This window comes from Rhynchophorus ferrugineus, unplaced genomic scaffold (assembly GCF_030347505.1).
Source record: "Rhynchophorus ferrugineus isolate W39M unplaced genomic scaffold, kcgeb_rfMv2 rfM2, whole genome shotgun sequence".
Taxonomy (NCBI): Eukaryota; Metazoa; Arthropoda; class Insecta; order Coleoptera; family Curculionidae; genus Rhynchophorus; species Rhynchophorus ferrugineus.
The window spans coordinates 24544219-24561110 of record NW_027472581.1 but is presented as its reverse complement, the minus strand read 5'-3'; positions in this window follow the sequence as shown (position 1 = coordinate 24561110).

Sequence of the window (16892 nt, the reverse complement as noted above, 5' to 3'; positions counted from 1 at the left end):
GTTATAATAGTTTTTGCGTCGATATGTGACAATGGATGAAACACGGCTTCTTCATTTCACTTCGAAGTCCAGTCGATAGTCATCCGAGTGGACTGCATACGATGAACCTGCTCCAAAGCGTGGGAAAACGCAACAGCCGGCTGGCCAGTTTATGGCGTCTGCATTTTGGGATGCGCATGGAATAATTTTCATTGAGTATCCTGAAAAAGGAAGGACCATCAACAGCGGCTATTACATAGCGTTATTGGACCGCTTGAAGGCTGAAATCGCTGAGAAACGGGCGCATTTCGTGAAGAAAAAAATGCTGCTTCACCAAGACAATGCACCGTATGACAAGTCAGTGGAAACGAGGGCAAAAATCCATGAATTGGGCTTCTAATTGCTTCCTCATCCACCGTATTCTCCAGATCTGGTTCCCAGCGACTATTTCCTGTTCTTAGATATCAAAAGAATGCTCGCTGAAATTTTCGTCGAATGAAGAGATTGTACTTATTAATGTTGTATTACTTGGTATAATTCATAAAATAATATACAGAACGCTGGTCCAATAGACTCAATAAATAAGTCACAATCCGCGTATCCAACTCTAAGAACCGTGAATACCTCTTTGGTCAGTAAATTCTATCCATCTAGAAGAACAGTTGGATTACCTTGTGTAATTCATAAAATAATAATCAGACACTGGTTCATTAGGGTTAATTATAAGTCGTTCTGAGATTATTGATTCACGAAACTGACATCATTAGTTTCTGGCTATTCACTATTTTCCTTGAAATAAAAGCAGGCTCTATCTTAACTAGGTAAAAGAAAATACGGATTTAAAAATTGTTATATTGCTGTCATTTACCAGTTTCGTTGCAGATGTTCAGCCCACCGCTTGGACTTATTACCCAGAAATTGAGGCCACAATTAAAGGAATTCAATCCCAATGAAATTAGGTAGAGAACTGGTAATGTAAAACGAAAATTACGAAAAAATGACCATACAACTAAACACCAAAGAAAGCAAATATGTACAAATAACTTTTTTATATGTAACGTATTGTATAAAAAACTATATTTTAACAAGATAAAACAGAAGGATAATTACGAAATATTTAAAGGCTTTTTTCCTCATACACGGTACCAATTTAGGACATTAGCATACAAGATAAATTTCAGCGAAACTTTTTAATCCAATTTAATTCCCCAAAAATATATTTTTATAAAATCCGTCGGGTTGTTTCTCTAAAAATCCTTAATATAAGCCATTTGCATAATATTAAGGTTTATACATTATGCATACGGTTTAAATAAAAGCAATTTTCTGTTGGAAAAACTTTTTCCGCCACCGTGTTCCTCATAAAGGCAAATATTCTTTTCGGATATTGTAAGCCAAAGTTTATATTATTTTATGCTCGTTGATTCTCCTCTTTTTTTGAGAGAAATTGGATACCACCAAATAAAAATATAATTAGAGATCGCTTACAATATTGTTTTCAGTGGATTTTCAGCTCGTTATAAATTATGTTGTTCCTTAAATCGAATAACCATCGAGGTAACTCAGTGAGTGGAAAGATTCCAGTCTAGTTAATATTAAAAAAATGAGCAATTATGAATTTATTAAGTTCACTAATACTGTGTAATATTGGTTATTTTCCCCTATTTAAAGTGGTTAAAGGGTAATATTCGGTGAATAAACAGAGATATGGAGCTCCAATGAGCTTTTGCCTCCTTGGTACAAGGCGTCTCAATAGAAAGTCTATGTTTGTTTAGATTATTACGTGAACTGAACGGATTGTTTGTTTCGATGATTTGTTTATGACGCTATTTTTGTGTGTCTGATATTGGGTGCGATCAGTATGTGTGCCTTAAATATAATCACTATTATTTGGTTATAATGTATCTTCATTCTCAGAAGTGTCGTGTATCCAGCGTATGTGCGGAGAATTAAAGAAGACAGACGTCGTTTTAATTGGAATAAACAACCCAAATTATGTAGATTAAGGATGTGTGTGTGGCATGGCATTTCTTTTATCTGGTACAGGAATACAACAGAAGAAATCATGAAAATATTACCCACACTTTAAAATCAAAATATGTCCAAATTGGGCCATGGCAAAATTACATTGAAGGTAAATATGATTATACTACATGAAAAGGTTTTGTTACCCTTTAAAAGGTTGTTTGTAAAGTGCCATCAATTAAAAACTGATTTATTTTGAAGTAGTTCATTTACTTGAAACAAATTTATATTGGTTAAAATACTTTTAATATTGTGGCTTAAGACTCCTTAATAAACTTAATAACCTTTTTAATAAGGATCTTAAAAAATACAGTAATATAAAATAAAATAATACAATTTGCAGACAAACAAGATGAGCTTGATTTTATAGGCAAAAGATTATCTCATGATTATTTTATTATATTTTTAATAGATCCTTAAGCTGTCTCTTTAACTTCTCGATTTTACCATAATAGGAGCATAGCAGTATTTTCGATATATATATTATACAATTTAATTTTTAGTTGTTGTTCTTTAGAGTATTATTCTTTGGTATGTTTTCCTCATTCTGATGTATATCATACAGTTTAACCGTTTTAGTTATGCGTTCCACAATTTTCACAACAACATTGTAAAAATAATTATAACTTGCATCAATACATTTTTGTGTTGAACAAAATGTTCATTACATACTTATAATTTAGCTTTTTGATATCTTATAATATTTGTATTTATATAGAATTCTATTTTAGTAAATTGTTTTGAAAAATTTGGGTTTTATTTCAAAATTTAATTGGTCAGTAGAATGTAGCATCAGAAGTTGGTAACGTGATGCGTATGAAATGCTCAACCAATGAAATGCTTTCCTAATAAATATTTTCATTACAGGTGCCTATAATGGTAATTTAAACTAACCAATGAAATGTAGCGAAATAACTTTCTCAGCGCCTTCTTGTTGAAACCACGCAAAACAATCCTGAAATTATTTCTGTTAAGTGAGCACTCTATATATTACTGTATACCTGAGAGTTGAGAAGTAATAATATGTGTCAGTTTTACAAAAATTCCGAGATCTCTGCTATATTGAAGGTTTTCATCACCTAAATGATGAGTAAGGTATATCTCTTATTCGATAATGGACAACCAAACAGACGAATAAGAACTAATAAAACTGTGAAAGTGGCCCACGGTCATCAAGAACCTAGAAACTAGAAAACTAAAAAAAAAGAACCTAGAAAGCATGTTAAATGAATTCGGATACCTTTCAGAAATGATGTTTATATACAACATAGAATAGTTAGATATAGAAGGCGATCTACCATATAAAATGTGACTAAATCAGACAGAGAGCACTACAAGTGGGAATATTTTTAGCGGGAAATTAAAAAAGTAATGACATACATAATAATAATGACATAAATACAATTTAACATTTGAATACTAAATAAAACAAAAACACATAAAAACAAATATAGACAATTTTTAATTTGGTTAATAATATAATTTTAAATCAGAATATGCTAGAAGTTGTGTAATACTGAAATAATTGAAATATTAAATATTATGTATGTAAAGCATATACACTTCAACCAGCACCAATATAAAATCTGTTTTCACAACGTTTGATACGAATATCCATCCATTAAAGACATCTTCTTCAGTGTGTCTAACATAATTACAATTAGAAGAATAAGAAGCAAAAACTGTCTGGATATGTTGAAAGAAGCATTGTCTACAATAACATCTTTCTTTTTTTTTTGGATGAATTAGATCAGACACACTGAAGAAGATGTCGGCAAATGGTGGAATCGTGAACAAGTTTTAGATAAATTGGAAATTAACAGCTTACTTATTCACTTGTATAGCGATTCCGAAAGTGATAGTAATTGAATGAAACTTTCTGAATATGGGATTATGATTCAATGTTGACAATTACGGAGCAAAGGCGATGAGGGTGGAAACAACTAAAGATGAGTATATAATTAATATAGGCTCTCTGTAGAAAATCGTACTGTAGTGTGTGATTAATGGGCATAGATCTGTGTGTAATTGTTCAGATTATATATGAGCATTTGTTTAAAATGGATGAATAGAAAAATAATACTTTAGGGTAAATGATATGGCTCGGTGAATGGAGGTAGAACGAAATGAAACAGTGATTTGAAAAACCGTTATTTATTGGCTATATAAAAAATGTGAAAAATACAATTAGATAAATCGGATGGGCGCGGTTTTACCTGGAGACGAGGCTTGGGCAGTCGATGGTGCCACGTCTAAATCAGACGATGGTCGAGTACTGAATGAACCTTCAATAACATCCCAGATAAACCAGCTATTCGTTATCGGGTTCTCGTTGGCACTGCTGGTACCCCGCCTGTGTTCAACATCTGGGATTATATTTCTGGGTATTTTGTAGACCGTTATTCCACGACGTAAAATTCGACATGCCTCAAGGTCGCTACAGCACTAACAGTTTTGCAGATATGGCAAAAGCATTAAGGAGAAAGACAGTGATATTAATGTGACTTTACGAGGAAACATTGCATCGATGGAAACAAGAACTAAGCGTGAAAGGTTAATTAGGTAGATTAGGCCTCCAGGGGACACTATTACATAACGAAAGGGAGCCTAGAACTCATAGTTGGTGCGGAAAAGAAAAAGTTCAAAGCAAATTTAACAAAACACAACCACAACCTACGAACTATTATGACTGCATAATTAATTATAGTTGATGTCTTCCGACAATGTATGCATTCGATATGCTATAATGCGATATGTTAACGTTAAAATAAATTATTTTTGATAACATTATATTTGTTCCATTACATTACTTAGATTAAAATTTTGTTATATGTCAAAGCCAAAATGAACTAAAACTCAGAGTTGAGGAGGCCGGAGGACGTTTTGACGTCATCAGTTTAGTTGATATGAGTGCAATGAAACACACTGAATAGGCTATGTAATTATTTTTTATAATAAAATCTGTCATGTGACACATTCCAAAGAATAACTCTTAGTCGGTACACATACATTGGATACTTGATTTTTTATTTTAGGGAAACCGCAACCCATCTAAAACATTTTAAATGATTTGTAGGTTTGAGATAAATTTTAAAATCCTGTTTTTTTTTCTCTTCGATGGTTACCAAAGTTTATCGGAAATGGAGGCTTTTAAAGCGAAAGCAAACTACGTTAATGTGATGACTCTCGGCGTAAGCTGGTGGAAAAAGTTATTTTGTCAAGTTTGGATAAATCACCAATTTATTATAGTCACCGCAAATTCAATAAGATAAAAAAGTTAGATTCGGTAAAGTTTTGATATGATTGAAAAAGGGGCCTTTTCGAAAAGCCTCTCGACGTTTACAAATCACTACACATATTGGATTAGTAATTTTCGTGAAAATGGATCAAACCTTAACATCGGTTGATAAGTACCCAGTTTAATTGACATTTAGTGCCTAAAAAAGTAAACCTTTTTTTTAACGTTTATTTATCTTATCTTTTCTCTATATATTAATCGGCTTAGCGAAAATTATGTCTCCCTTTTTGAGGAAAACGGGAATACCATCATAGAAGAAATTTTGAATTGTTAACAGTAAATTTGTAAACATTAATACATATTAAGGTTCGTAAGGATTAATGTTATAAGATATGTGAATAAATGACATTTTGCTGTTTGAACTTTGTATCAATTATTTTAATAATTATTTTAATAACCCAATAGTTAATTTAATGATTGAAAGTACATTTCTTTAATACACTTTTATAATTGTAAAAATAAATTACCTAATTGTATTTATTATTGTTTTAATATAGGTAATAAAGGCAAATATCACTTTCAAAATTCTTTTATTCATATATTCTCTATTTTCATATACAAGTATTTATTACTTCATTTATTATTCCACATTTATATTTATGATATGAAAGTGAAGAAAGAAAATACTGATATTTAATGTTCTGAAGTTGTTACAGCTCTGAAAATAATCTTGTTTATGATACTATGTTATAATATTCAGTGTTGTAATAATTTAAATTTACCAATACTTTGTTGATTATTGGAACTTTAATTAAATATTATTAAAAGATTAAGTTAAATGCCATTTAGAAAAGTTTAGTGAGTGTTAGTTCTTGAGATAGATTTTAATATGTTAAATAATAAGTTTTAATATGTCATTGATTTAACTTATTTTATATATCAAATAATTTTCTGATCTTATATAAACTGTAAACTGACAAATTTGGTTTCATATAACTTATAAATTATTCCCTTTATTTTGTTACGGAAGATTGTCTAACGGGAAAAATATTGTTTAACAAAGTTTAACAAAACGAGTTTAACAAATTGAGGACGAACTTGGATCACTAACTCTTTTGATGAACTTTTCTAGTTTTTTTTTGGTTGCTTTAGATAATTTAGATATCTATTAGTCTCAGTTCTTGTTTTATTCTTTGGCATAATTTTCGTTACTACTGACGTACATTTGTCATTTTCTGTCTGCACTTCGTATGCCCTTAATTCTTTCATTTCAATAATGTTAATATTTTCCAGGTGCTTGTTTTTTTCAGTTTATTCAGTATTTTTCTTCATATTACTTCTTTTTACTGATAAACTTTTTTTATGATATATTTTTTTTTACGTTTATCGTTATTGATAATTAAATTTTTCTTGCTTTGTTTTTTTGTTCTTTTGAATTCTATTAAAAAACAGTATCTCTGGTTGAACCTATGCTTAAGAGTAGTGTTGTCTTAATCCTTCTTCCTATTTAACCTGTACCTTCTGTTTTCTTTTGGCAATAATTCTGTAAATATTCTTTTTTTATTCTTTGAGGTTATAAATTTGAGGTTATAGGTTTTAGATTTGTTTTTTTCCTCTTTTTCATTATCTGTTTTTTATCATATTTATTTCGCTTTTTATAATGTTTATCATAATTTGTTTTATAATTTCAATTATGGAAACACACTAAAAAGATAATTTTTGGATTTTTTTAATATATTTTGAAATGTATTAATAAAATATATTTATCGTTGTAAAAGTACATTCTAAAACCGATATGCACCTATGGCAGTTTTGAGCATTTTCCGCGAAAAGTAATATAAGAAAATTACAAATTTTCCAAAACTAAGTACTAAGAGTAATTATAAGAACACCCAGATCCAATAGAAATGATTATTTACACCGAAATCCTTAGTTATCAACTGTTACTCAGGAAATAGAAAAAAGTGTAAAGGAGCATGTTGAGCCATTCCTTTGTTAACGAAGGAGTATTGCATCTCTTGGATATCAGTCGAACAAGATAAAGACTCAAAAGGATTAAATAGAAAAACCAGCAGTTTTAATAAATATATTATTACTATAGAGACCAAGTAAGAACCGATAAGTAAGATATTAAAATAATTTTATTAATCCAATTAATTAAAAAGCGTAATGAACATAGAAAGTTTGATATTTTTTGGTGATCATTGAATAGGTAAATTACAAAATCAGATGCACATTATAAACAATTTCTAACAATTCTAACAATTATTTTATCATATGGCTTAATATTTTAATATGGTTGCAACTCATTTCTAGCCATGATTTGATGATCATTTAATTGGTTTATATAGCAAGGGTTAATTTCATGTATCTGTTTATTTATATATTTATATTTTAGAATACATTAATATTGCATGCTTGCATATTTTAACTTCTGCGTACAATTATTTTTTGTTAATAATTTCTTCGTTATTTCCTGCAAATTATTTTGGTTTATACTACAGCACGTCTTAAAGGGGTTGCTGATTATTTTCTAGGAAATTCAACCGAAGGTTGTTAAGAAGATTTTCGTCTTAAGACCACCTCTGTTGATTAGAAGGTAATAAATGTTTTATTAATGAGGTAATTTATCTTTTAATCCTCTTAGAGATTATCTGTAATCTGTTAAGGCTCTCGCAAAGTTGCGTCTGATTCGGGAATTAATTAGAATATAAACTATAAACAAGAAATTATAATGAGCATGGTATTAATTACATTTTATTAAATCTATATTATGTTTAATGAATTTCGTTATCAAGGCCCGTGGCTTTAAATATAGGGACTTTTTTAATGTGGTCTTGATCTAAATGCTGCCATTTTTTCTCAATTTAAGTGAAAAATTAATAAAAATTAGTCCTTGGGTTTAATATTTTATATCACAGAAAAACTACAGATACGTTGTGTTTAATTTTCCCGATATTAAGTTTTATATAATTTTTAATATAATGTAATTTCTCTTTTGGTAATAGTCTTTTTTATAAAATATTTTCACGAATACTTTTTACATTTTCTTTTGATCTTTATCCGAGAAAATTGTCGGGAATATTGAGGAACTATCCCTTATTTTCTAGTAATTAGAAAAATGTGTGCCTATAAAAGCCTGTCGCGTCGACGAAATGAGGTGATTATTTGGACGGAGCTTCGGAAGGAATTTCTATTTAATTTCGAACGTTCTGAAAACACAGGAACAAAATTGCTGACTCATTTTTGTAGAGTATTTGCATATTTCATGTAGTTGATGAAGAATATTACTTATATTAATAAAATGTCGAGTGGTTATTCGTATTAGTGTATCTTACGTACCTTACATATATATAAAGGCATCCAAAAGTGACAGGAGAGTCAATTTTCTAAATAAAAATCGCATAGTTTATTATTTCGCCAACGCAAATGTTAATACGGAGTTATTAAAATATGGATAGAATATATATAATAAAATTCAGCATATGTATAATTATTTAATAAAAAAAAATGATTCGTGAAGATATTTCAAACATTTACAATTCTGTAATGATTACAAAATGATCCAAAATCACCAGAAGATATATTCAGTCCCAAGAGAAAAGAATGTGTATGTGTAAATTTCACTATGAGGTAGACATAATAAAACCTTAAATTAAAAATATTTCCTTTATTTGGTGATACAAAATGTATAAATGGAGTCATCAGGCTCAGTCATCGTCAACTATAGGGAGAGAAATTATATAAACAGGTATGAATTTGTATTTACCGCATAATGTGATTTATATATATTTTATTACTATTTTGAAGGTGAAATATCCGTTAAATGGGTTTAAATTACTTCAGATACAATGCCTAAGAAGTATGAAGAAATAAGAGCTGACAAGTGCAAGATAATTTGGATGGAAAAGCCACAGTCCTTATAAGAGGATAGTATCTTTTCAAATTATAAAGTAAAAAATAGACCTCCTAACAAGCATATTTGAGACATGTCTTGGAAAAAATGAAGGAGTGACATCTTGAAACTAGAGATACATCTGCTGTCTAAAGAATAACTTAGGTAAGTAACTCTTTTCTCTAAAACTACTGTGTTTAGTGAGTTTTACTTTATATTTTAGAAGAAATGTTCGAAGATATGGTTCTTTTTGGAAAGAAGCTAAGAAGTGATTGTTGAGTATACTGTATTTAATGGGTGGTTATTTTTACATGTTGATGTGTTCGTCGCATTTTAAAATGTTTGCATTGTTCTATGAATTAAATAAAATTAGTTGGCAAACTTAATATTTTCATTTTGTTAATAATCATTTTATATAAGTTTATTATTAAACATCTTTTCTCTCACCAGTTGTGAAATACTTTTTCCATATTATTTCACAAATTTTTGTACTATAGAGAATATAAATAAATGTAATTCCTTTCAATGAAAGATAAGAAAAACAATTCATAATTTCGACACGTTTCTTTAGTAATTACCATTTGTAAAATAGAAATCAAAGTTAAAGGTTATTTCAGATTCCTGCAAGTAATATATAAGTATTTTAAGTTTTCGTATTTTTAATGAGGTTTTTATATAATTATATGTATTATAATTAATCATTAATAGATATAAAATACTTATTTATCATTCAAAGACATAAAAAGTAATAAATAAATTACAAGGAAATCCAGGGTTATTTTTTCAACCAAAAAAAAAACATATGTCATTCAGAATCCCGCCAATATTTCCCACGTTCGCTCGAATTTGTTGGTCAGATCCCCGGCACCTAGAACTCATTCTGTTCGTCGCCAAGCGCTGAAAGTCGTTGTAGCGAACACTGGAACTAAGAAAAGTGCATACGCGCTACGACTTTGAACTAATTTTGAAATCTGTTCATCACGAATGTTCGCCAAATTCAGCTCTGCTCATGCGCATTTTCGATTTTCTCACGAAATTCGCCCCGAATGCTCAGGTCTGTACTCACTATTCCATTTTAAAAAATCTAGGTAAGATACCTATGGGCTCGAATAATTTTAATGAACATTCAATACTTTCAAACGTTTTTACATGTATATTCTGACAATTTTTCAACACGGTTATACCGTGTGGAAAGAACGACATTAGTTTAGCAGGAATTCAATCATCAATCAATTTTCACTTCTTGAATTTTCAATCTCTTGAATATCGAAACCATGTGCTAGCCAAGCAGTGAATTCACTACATTCAGTGAGTATACTGGTTGAAGCATAACGTCCCACTCGAGTTGCAACAGTGTCTACTACATCTACTACATCTTGTACGTCCCATCCTCTACGGAATAGGATTTATGACCATGAATATTCCATTTTGGTGTTGAGATAAATTGATTTTCTGAACTCATGACTTTTTTCTCTTGAAATTGTTCTAATAGATCCACTTTTCGTCGCCAGTCACAATATGTCACAGAACATTTTTCTTTTTTTTTACCTGGCAAGCAATAAAAATGTGATATTGAAATAGTTCGGAAATTGCAATTTCAGTCAATTAGTTTGGCATCCATTATCCATCTTTTGAGATCGGACTTTTTTGTCCTCTTTATTATTGACACTAAAATTTACACAATTGCTATATGATGGAGCAGCATCTACAAGTTGTAATAAAAAAGAATGTCGGGAATGCAATTTTGAACGTTCTAGGATTAACATCTGCATGCCATGACTCTGTAGTTTCTTTTTATTAATCTCTTAGAACTTCAACAATCTGCAATGAGTATTATATTATAATATTATATATTATAATAGTATTATATTATATTATAATCTGCGTGAGCAATAAGTATTATATTATTTCCGTTATACAATATAACTATGTTATATAGAAGATGGCTTCAGTATGTGACCTGCTGCATAAACTTGTAAACTAAATCTTCTTATTGTAAGGTCTATTCTAACTTATTCTAAAGGCTATTCTAAATTATTCTAGATATTAGTATAGTTCGTATGGTAGTTTGCGTTTGAGATTACGCAGTGCATTGTCGCGTATATTTAACTCTTGTGGCGAGTGATGACTTTGTAATAACTCAATAATACTAAGTGGAAAATTGTAATTTTATGTAGTTAAATGCCAAATTCATGTAATTTAACAGGTGACTTTAGTTATTCAAAAATTGTTTACATATACAAATAAAATATGCACGCAGAGGCATTCAAAACACAAACAATCGCAAAAATATCGATAACTTATTTAATGTCATAATATTGATACAGCTGAAAAACACGAACTCAGAGTTATATGTATGAGCTAAAAATCTGGATTGCCTTTATTGCTGAAAATGTCCACGAATAACATCTATTAAAGGAACGAAGACCCGGAATGACTTGTACATCAATAATTCCTCGCTGCCGTTCACCGCTGGAGCTGCTTCTTAGCTTCAGGCATCGATAAATCGTCAGTTACATCCGAATAAGGTACAAGTACTAATGACTAACTTAAATCACAAGAATTGTTTCTAGCTAGAGCCAAATTGCGAAATAGGTAGACGTATATTACAGCCATACGCTACGATAAATGTCAATAGACCTCTTAATTTATGGTACCACAATTGTTTCAGTTGTTATATATTGCTCAAGTTTATTGACGATTGTCGCACGGGTTGGGTCTTATGGATATTAACGCAGTTCAATTAGTCTGCTATTGATTGAGTTCTATTTCACTTAAAATGCTAATGCCGACGCTGGTTTACAACATTAATCATTCATTTCATTGTGGTACGATATTTTGTTTATTTAATGAAGTTTTGATAATATTTATTATCTGAAGCTTTATTCTATACAAATAACTGAATATTGAAAATTAGGTCACCACTGTTTCATATCATTTTAGACCTAATAATTCAGCCATAACCAAAAACACTCCGTCATATATTGCAAATCTCCCAACATACCAAGTCTATTAATAAGGCAATCAACTATCAGGGTTATTATCAAGAGTTTTTAGAAAACAGTACTTAATTTAGGAAGCAATATAGGAAAAATATAGTGACTACCAAGAAGTAAGAGTATAGAGGAAATAAAAATTGAAAAGTTAAAAAATATATTGAGAGAACTAAGTAACGGAAAAGCACCGTGTCAAGATATATATACAAGATACCAGAAAAACTGAAAGAAATTGGTCAGAAAACTACTGATTTATAATTGGAAATTTGCTATAGAGTATGGAAAGAGAACAAGGATTGAAAAATAGCAAGTATTGTTTCAATACATAAAGAAAGAGAAAACATAGATGTAATAATTAAGAAGGGAATGTATTGTCATGCATAGCAAATCACATATGGTAAATTTAAGGGCTGAATCTAAATTAATAGTCCGTTTTTTTAAATTGGAAATATTTAGTAACCGCATTATTTTACTAATTTTGACCATTAACGCCCATTTATTGATTTAAAAGATATCAAAAATGAATAGAGATTGAACCGAATCGTTTATACTGTTGGAGATCTGTCTCATGCATTAGGTTTTAACAGTAATCGCTCATTATTACTTTGTCCCAAAATCCTTGGTATCGCCTTTCGGTTTTCGCTATATATATTTCGGTCGAATGTCACTCAAAATACATTTTCTTATTTCATGTCTTGATTTTTCCAGAGGGGGTACACCAAGATATGAATGAAGAAAATTTATTTTGGGTGACATTCGATCTCCAATCTTGTGATAATTTTGCAGCAAATTATCGATTACGTGTTTATATTCCGGTCATATTTGTGGCTAGCGAGAGAGTTGCGAACAATACTTTGAAACAATAGCCCCTGATGTTGTTTTACCAGGCGTTAAATATGTTGTAAACTTTGCGTTGGCTTGTTTAGTTAGCTTCAACATTGGAAAATCTATTAAATGTATATTTGAAATATATATTTAATGAAACAAAATCCTTTTCATTGCTCGCGTATGATGAAGGCGATGATCTTTTGAGGCGAAGGCATTTTTTGTACTGGTGCCTGGAGAAATTGGAAATGGATTCGTATTGGCAATGGATGATTCGATTCGAATATTTTTTTTCAAAGGGCCCACTTGTACAGCTTTGTTCTGTTACGCGTTTACAAGACAAAGGTGGTATCCATGGCTTCTCAGTGTTTACATTAGCAATGGAATGGAACTGAAGTCAGGAGAAGGAAATGAATGCCAGAATTGGAAAAACCATTGAACTGTACTTCGAAAATTCATTTCATTAACAAAAAGGAAATATGAACCAAAACCAAAGTGGTAGTGTTCGAAGCAATTTATAGACTAATCCTAACATTCCGATTAGAGACGTGGGTACTGTACTGTCAAAGTGAGATACAAAGATAAAAGTAAGATACAAGCTGCAGAAATACAATACCTTAATATTGGAGTCAGTGGAAGAGTCATAAAACGAAGATAAATCACTCGGTGTGGAAATTTACGGTCTCTTGTGTTGAGATTCTCGGGGTGTTTTTCAACTTCCATTGCTTTCGTATAATGCCCTTTGATTCATGCATCACATTAACTTTCGCTTTTGTGTTATCAAAATCAATCTTCTGTGAAGTCATTTTCATATGTTGTGCGAGAGATGACGTTTTTTTTCGTTTTTATGGACCGCATTGCGATGTTTCTCTCTTCGTATATCTATTCATTATTCCCTGTAAACTTCTTGGCGTTTTAGCATAATTTTGGTCTGTGGTGCCTTTTATGTAACGCCGCAAATTTTTCCTAATGGCTTCTCTTTCTATTTTTTACTTTTTATTCGATGCATCATTTATTTTTGAAAATGAAATAGGTATTAGTGAAATAATGTTTTGTTAGGTTTTTTTTCCCTCGATATATTGTATTTATTTGTTGTTGCTTGTCATCTCTTCTGCAGGTACGTTGTTCAAAAGTGATACCACGTCAATATATATATATATATATATATATATATATATATATATATATATATATATATATATATATGAATTATCTTTGATAAAAACACAGGATGGTGGCAACATTCTCATCTAATCCGTTATCAAACAACATGAATTAAGGACGACGGAAAGATAAAATTGTAATAACCGTATCCAAATGAAATGGAATAACAGGAACATAAAATTTAATATTAAATAAAAGTTTGTTCGATCGGTCCCAAACGAGCTGTTAAAACGTAGGAGCCTTGCGTAAAATTGTATATAAATTGGTTCAGTGGTTATTGAGATATCCTGCTTACCGCCAAGTGCTTTTTTTAAAACAAGATTTCGATAAAAATGCTGTTCAAACTTTTTTCGCGCTTGTTTTATATTGTACGCATCGATACGTCTTAAACAAATTATCCTTGAAACATTTTAAAAATTAAATAGTAATGTTAAGGTTTTAAAATTAGTATTGGATTTGTAAAGACATTACTTATGGTGAACTTGTTAACTTATAAATAACAATAATTCTACTCAGTATGTTATATCATTTTATAACTTTTGTTAACTTTTATAACTTTTGACATTGATTTAGTGGACAGAGAACAACTCTTATTTATATATTAATCTTGATAACATTGATAAGTAATCTCTAAGGATATTATAAGATTATCAGAATTAGGAAGAATATTAGGTCACCAATTTAGTACAGAAATAATGTGCGTATAAAGAAGACGAAATCTTTACAAATTTATGTATATAAATCACTTTGGAAAACGATTTTGGATTATATAATGTATCATATAAAGGTCAAAATTCGCTTATCTCTTCCAAAAAATATTAAGGTTATAGAGGGCGATCTGAAGAATCAAAATAACTAAGATTTGCTGAGGCTACGATTAAGACGGGTTGTTATTGATGGAAAAGTTTGAAATGGTACGACATATACAACAGCCATAAACAACAGCTTTGAGCAATATATACGATATAGTTTTAAAGTAGTTTAGCACTAAATAATATACAGCAATACAAATGTTTGGAATTATTCGATTTTCTTTGTTTTATATTTTGCGTTTTCAGATCATACCTCATGGACATTTTACGGTAAAACAGGGTGACGAATACACTGATCTCCATCCAATATACTCAGGTATTCTGCAGGCCAGTATTCTTGATCCACTGTTATATCTATTGTATTCCGCTCAATACATACAAACCTCAAAAAACACTACTGTTTCAACATATGCTGACGATACAGCGGTTTTATCATTAAACAAAGATTCAATATCAACCACAAGAAAGCTCCAACTTCATCTCAACAAAGTCGAATTGTGGTTGAAAACATCGCGTATCAGAGCAAATGAGACAAAATCTACCCATGTGACATTCACCCTTTGTAAAAGATCTTGTCCCTCAGAAAAAATAAATAATTATGCATTGCATTGCATTTATGAACGCATTTTGATCGACGTTTAACACGGAAAAAGCATATAGTGACAAAATGCAAACAGCTTGGGATTGAACTAAATCAAATGTATTGACTGATAGGGCATAAAGCTAAATTATCTTTAGACAACAAGGTTTTTGTTTAATAAGTCAATACATAGGCCCATTTGGACCTATGGTATTAAACTGTGGGGTACAACTAGCAAATCTAACATAGATATTCTCCAGAGGTTCCAGAATAAAGTGTTGCGAGTCATCGTCGATGTCCCATATTGCATCTCCAACAAGCTGATTCAGCGCGACATCCCCATATAACCCACAACGAGTGTGATTGGAAGTGCTAAATACTCTGAAAATTGATATAAATGATTTGAATTAACCATTTTTCCGGTAATATAACGGTATGGTATTGAAAGAATAATTTTCATTTGGTCCATTGGATTTAGTTGATCCGATTTTGTACTTCATAAGAATTTGGAAACCGTGCGCCAATCAAGCCAAGCTGCATAAATTCGAACAAGGTAATCATAATGTCTTTGGCAGCTCGTAATACGGACCACCAAGACTTTATTATGATCATGAATATTCCACTGCATTGTCGATTTGGATGGTTCTTCTGAGCTAACTCATGGGTTTGTTCACTTGGGTTTGTCGTAGTAGATTCAATTATTGTCGTCAGTCACAATATTCTACAGAAAACATTCTTTTCTTGCCTGGTAACCAATGAAACCGCTATGTTCAAGCAGTTTGAAATTATATTTTAAGTAATTCTCTAGTTTTGAATATATAGTACTGCATTCAATGGCCTGGGAAGAGTTGATTCATCAACTGATAAGCTCTCTCATAGCTTCTTAAGAGTTTGAGCTGAGTTTTTGTCCAATACAAGTCTTGAAATACATTAACTTTTTTTATTCTCCAGGCTATTCTTTGTCATTGACTTCAAAATTACTAGTATATACTAAATATAACTGTTGTTTTATGTAGAGAATGTTAAAACCATAGAATTTAATTGGTTGTTGTTGTTTTTTTATATTGATATGTTACGTGTCCCGTTTTGTGATGCGAGGGTGTTCATGTGTTGATGGTATACGTGGTGGGCTTCTGTGGTTTTCGTCCATCAGGCTAGTCTCGTGGGATGTCGTCGTCGACCATGTGATGTTGATGGGTTACGTTCCTCGTGCTATCCTTCCATGTACTTGTCAAACACCCGTCGAGAGGCTTATATTGAGTTGATTTACCTGTTAGACACTTTGATCACGTCGGGGTCATCAATTGTAGGAATGTTCGTCGAGTCGGTCAAAATGTGTGGCTGCCGCTGCGATTATTTGTCAGAACACTCACTACTA